Genomic DNA, 6,000 nt, shown 5'->3' on the forward strand with positions numbered 1-6,000 from the left:
TATACCTCTACAAGTACAGTAGACTTTAAAAATTGTTTTAATACATTACTGTATATTTTGTGGGGTATTTCATTACAATAAATATCAGGCACATTTTAGGGGTGTTTAACTGCCAGCAGCAATTATATTAATTACACAAGATAGGCTCCAGCGACCCAGATAGGGACAAGCGGCAGAAAATGGATGGATGGATGGATGGATGGACACAAGTGTAGATTGACCAAAGGTTGATAATGCATTCAATGATCAATTAACTGTAGGTTATCTTGTATTTTTGACTGATTGTCACAAAATGTAATTCAGGTTTGGTACTGCTTAGATATTATTGAATTTTTTTTTATATAGGACGGGGGTCAGCAACCTGTGGCTCCCTAGACCTCTTTCAGAGATGTGTGAAAATGGAAAAAGTTAAAGAAAAAAAAAAAGTTTTGTTTTAATATATTTTCTGTATGAGAACAAACATGACACGCACCTTCCTTGTTAGAAATGCCACTGTTTATGTTATACATGCTTCACAGATGACAGTATTTGTCATCACCTTTTTGTCCTACTAATTTCAGCGATCCTTGAACTCATCGTAGTTTGCTTACATGTAAAACTTTCTCGATGCTGCCACAGAAAGACGTGTTTTATGCCACTCCTTCTTTGTCTCGTTTTGTCCATCAAACATTTTATGCTGTGCGTGAATGCACAAAGGTGAGCTTTGTTGATACTATTGACTTGTTGGAGTGCTAATCAACATATTTGGTCAGTGCATGACTGCAAGCTAATCGATGCTAACATGCTATTTAGGCTAGCTGTATGTAAATATTGCATCATTATGCCTCGTTTGTAGGTATATTTGAGCTCATTTAATTTCCTTTACTTATGTCCTCTGTGTATTTAATTGATATTTGTCTCATGACACATTATCTGTATGTTATATTGGCTGCATTTCTCATAGCTGTTTGTGTGCCATGTTGTTCCAGACCACAGCAAACGTTACAGAGCTTGCAAAGATTATAAATGTATGTAATAATCTGTTAGAAGAAGACAGCCTGCCATTTCCTTAAACTTGGACACACACATTAATACCTTTGGTATATCATCCTTTGAGAAGCCTCCATTTTACTAATGATTTCCAATGTTGCAAAAATGTGTAGAATAAAAATTAAATTATAATTTCTGTCAACGAAGATTTGCGTCTGCCTTTGATAGTAGGCTAATATAGCTGATATAGACACATCATGTGTTCCTTCATTATAACACTTTTGTAAGGCCTTTTTTTTTTGCGGCCCCAGGCAGATTTGTTTTTTGTATTTTTGGTCCAAATGGCTCTTTTAACATGTTGGGTTGCCGACCCCCGATTTGGGGGGGATGGTCCTGCGAAATGGTGGCGGGGGGCGTTTCCGATGTGTCAATTGTCGTGGTTAAAACCTACTATAAGTATTTATAGGCTTAATATTCCGCAGATGGTCTAGATTTAGGTTTGAAAATAAAAATGTAAAAAGACCATTACTAGGAAATGGATATCCCAGGAGAGCCCAACTTTGAAGCAATGGATGGAAACAATGAACATACTGTATATAAAATGGAGAAGATAACTGCCTTTATTAATTATAAATTGGAGAAATGTACTTCATACTGGGAAAACTGGGTCAATTATGTCACACCCCATAAGCCTGACTTTAATTTCTCGAATTAGTGATTGTACTGCTTAAAAAAAAAAAAAAGATTACTCCCTATATATGTGTATGTATGTATGTATGTATGTATGTATGTATGTATGTATATATATATATATATATATATATATATATATATATATATATATATATATACATATATATATATATATATATACATACATACATACATACATACATACATACACATATATATATATATATATATATATATATATATATATATATATATATATATATATATATATATATATATATATATATATATATATATATATATATATATATATATATATACATATATATATATATATATATATTAGGGCTGTGAATCTTTGGGTGTCCCACGATTCGATTCAATATCGATTCTTGGGGTCACGATTCGATTCAAAATTGATTTTTTTTCAATTCAACACGATTCTCGATTCAAAAACTATTTTTTCCTGATTCAAAACAATTCTCTATTCATTCAATACATAGGATTTCAGCAGGATCTACCCCAGTCTGCTGACATGCAAGCAGAGTAGTAGATTTTTGTAAAAAGCTTTTATAATTGTAAAGGACAATGTTTTATGAACTGATTGCAATAATGTAAATTTGTTTTAACTATTATTGAACCAAAAATATGACTTAATTTATCTTTGTGAAAATATTGGACACAGTGTGTTGTCAAGCTTATGAGATGCAATGCAAGTGTAAGCCACTGTGACACTATTGTTCTTTTTTAATTTTTTTTATAAATGTCCAATGATAATGTCAATGACTGATTTTTAATCACTGCTATGTTGAAATTGTAACTAATGTTGATACTGTTGTTGATAATATTCATTTTTGTTTCACTACTTTTGGTTTGTTCTGTGTCGTGTTTGTGTCTCCTCTCAATTGCTCTGTTTATTGCAGTTCTGAGTGTTGCTGGGTCGGGTTTGGTTTTGGAATTAGATTGCATTGTTATGGTATTGCTGTGTATTGTTTTGTTGGATTGATTAATTAAAAAAAAAACCCAAAAATGTTTAAATAATTAAAAAAACCCACGATTTTTAAAAAATGAGAATCGATTCTGAATCGCACAACGTGAGAATCGCGATTCGAATTCGAATCAATTTTCCCCCACAACCCTAGTGTGTATATATATATATATGTATCTGTTTATATATATATTTTTTTGTGATTATTATTAATATTAATGTATTATTTATTTTTTGGTTTATTTAATTGATGTATTTGTAGATCCTACTTTGTTTTTTTTTGCTGTTTCTTTTTTTTTGGGGGGGGGGGTGGTATTGTTGGGATATAAACAAAAAATATTTAGACATTTAGGGCAGACAACAGATATATGATGTATGTGAATATGATGTAATGGACAGGAATGTCTGATGCTGGACGTCAATAAAAAAATAAATTAAAACAATAAATTAAAATGGCAAAATTTTTGATTAAATGTGACATGCTTACGGTGTTGAATTAAAAAAAATAAAACATCTCATTTTAGGCCCCCGTAACTTATTTTTCACGACAAAAACAAAACCGCTCAGAATGCCGGGAATTTGCAGGGATGACCACGCCCCCCCGCTCCCCGGGGCTCATTTGATTGGTCGCTGCAAAGTCCCTTCTTCTTCTGCTGCTCTCGCTGATTTTCATGCAGTGCGCCACTTTTTCCACCATCGGTCGCTGTAGGAAAATGAATGGCAGTCTTGCTCATTATGACACCTGCTGAATGGAAGAAGCATACTTCAGGTCAAGATGTGATGACAAGTTGACAACATTGCACTCGCCAGGGAGCAGCGACGCTGAAAATCCACTTTTTGGGGTAGGTTAGACTTGTTTTCCATGATATTAATACTGTTAAATAGGATTAAAATGTGATTGCCAACTGCATGCTCTAGTCCAGGGGTCACCAACCTTTTTGAAACCAAGAGCTACTTCTTGGGTACTGATTAATGTGAAGGGCTACCAGTTTGATACACACTTCAATAAATTGCCAGAAATAGCCAATTTGCTCAATTTACCTTTAACTCTATGTTATTATTAATAATTAATGATATTTACACTTAATTGAACGGTTTAAAAGAGGAGAAAACACGAAAAAAATGACAATTAAATTTTGAAACATAGTTTATCTCCAATTTTGACTCTTTAAAATTCAAAATTCAACCGAAAAAAAGAAGAGAAAAACTAGCTAATTCGAATCTTTTTTAAAAAATTTAAAAAAGAATTTATGGAACATCATTAGTAATTTTTCCTGATTAAGATTAATTTTTAGAATTTTGATGACATGTTTTAAATAGGTTAAAATCCAATCTGCACTTTGTTAGAATATAAAACAAATTGGACCAAGCTATATTTCTAACAAAGACAAATCATTATTTCTTCTAGATTTTCCAGAACAAACATTTTAAAAGAAATTCAAAAGACTTTGAAATAAGATTTCAATTTGATTCTACGGATTTTCTAGATTTGCCAGAATAATTTTTTGGAATTTTAATCATAATAAGTTTGAAGAAATATTTCACAAATATTCTTCGTCGAAAAAACAGAAGCTAAAATGAAGAATTAAATTAAAATGTATTTATTATTCTTTACAATTAAAAAAAATACATTTACTTGAACATTGATTTAAATTGTCAGGAAAGAAGAGGAAGGAATTTAAAAGGTAAAAAGGTATATGTGTTTAAAAATCCTAAAATCATTTTTAAGGTTGTATTTTTTCTCTAAAATTGTCTTTCGGAAAGTTATAAGAAGCAAAGTAAAAAAAATTATGAATTTATTTAAACAAGTGAAGACCAAGTCTTTAAAATATTTTCTTGGATTTTCAAATTCTATTTGAATTTTGTCTCTCTTAGAATTAAAAATGTCGAGCAAAGTGAGACCAGCTTGCTAGTAAATAAATACAATTTAAAAAATAGAGGCAGCTCACTGGTAAGTGCTGCTATTTGAGCTATTTTTAGAACAGGCCAGCGGGCTACTCATATGGTCCTTACGGGCTACCTGGTGCCCGCGGGCACCGCGTTGGTGACCCCTGCTCTAGTCTATGTGGCCCTTTGTTGTGGAAACTTCTTCAGAAGCTGTAATGCTGTTTTCCTTCAGAAACTATTAGGAACTCTTGCATCTGACCAGGGAATACAAGTCACTGGTCAATCCAAAGTTCTTTCAGAAGACATATATGCAGAGTAAGAAGGACCATCAAGACATAATAGGAATATTATCAAGTTTTACTAACCTGTAAGCTGTTTTAAGGTGTTATTATACCAAATAATACATTGCAAAAATCAATTTGAATCGAGAATCGTGTTGAATCGAGTATCGATTATGAATCAAATCGTCAAACGATATTTGTTTATACAAAACCCAAAACCAGTGAAGTTGGCACGTTGTGTAAATGGTAAATAAAAGCAGAATACAATGATTTGCAAATCCTTCTCAACTTATATTCAATTGAATAGACTGCAAAGATAAGATATTTAATGTTCGAACTGAGAATTTTTTATTTTTTTTTGGCAAATCATTAACTTAGAATTTAATGGCAGCAACACATTGCAAAAAACTTGGCACAGCAGCATTTTTACCACTGTGTTACATGGCCTTTCCTTTTAACAACACTCAGTAAACGTTTGGGAACTGAGGAGACCAATTTTTGAAGCTTTTCAGGTGGAATTATTTCCCATTCTTGCTTGATGTACAGCTTAAGCTGTGATTAGTGTTCTGTGTCTTGCAATGTCCTGTCTTGTAAATGTCCAGTATTATTATGTATTTCACAATGTACTTCTTTTATATTTCCTGTATTTTATATTATTACTTTGAACTGTTATATTTTTTAATTTTTTATCCTGTAAAGCGTCTTTGAGTACTCTGAAAAAATCTATACCAAATAAAATGTATTATTATTATTATTATTATTATTACTATTATTAAGCTGGCAGCGTTTCTGGGTGTTGTTAAATGGCTTTCGCTTTGCATAGTAGAGTTTTAACTTGCACTTACAGATATAGTGACAAACTGTCGTTACTGACAGTGGGTTTCTGAAGTGTTCCTGAGCCCATGTGGTGATATCCTTTACACACTGATGTCGCTTGTTGATGCAGTACAGCCTGAGGGATCCATGGTCACGGGCATTACCTCTTGCGTGCAGTGATTTCTCCAGATTCTCTGAAACTTTTGATGATATCACGGACCGTATATGGTGAAATCCCTAAATTCCTTGCAATAGCTCGTTGAGAAATGTTGTTTCTAAACGCATTTGTTCACAAAGTGGCGACCCTCGCCCCCATCGTTGTTTGTGAATGTCTGAGCATTTCATGGAAGCTGCTTTTATACCCAA

At 32.5% G+C, this 6,000-nt stretch overlaps 1 long non-coding RNA gene across 1 annotated transcript in view; it reads left to right on the forward strand.

Moving 5' to 3' along the window:
• Positions 1–3,419: 3,419 nt before the first annotated feature.
• LOC133630486 (uncharacterized) overlaps positions 3,420–6,000 on the forward strand; it is a 102,933-nt gene continuing 100,352 nt past the window's right edge. The window contains exon 1 of the long non-coding RNA XR_009821261.1: positions 3,420–3,492. This is a non-coding gene — a long non-coding RNA (uncharacterized LOC133630486). The remainder of the gene's footprint in view (positions 3,493–6,000) is intronic.

Source organism: Entelurus aequoreus, linkage group LG15 (assembly GCF_033978785.1).
Source record: "Entelurus aequoreus isolate RoL-2023_Sb linkage group LG15, RoL_Eaeq_v1.1, whole genome shotgun sequence".
Classification (NCBI taxonomy): Eukaryota; Metazoa; Chordata; class Actinopteri; order Syngnathiformes; family Syngnathidae; genus Entelurus; species Entelurus aequoreus.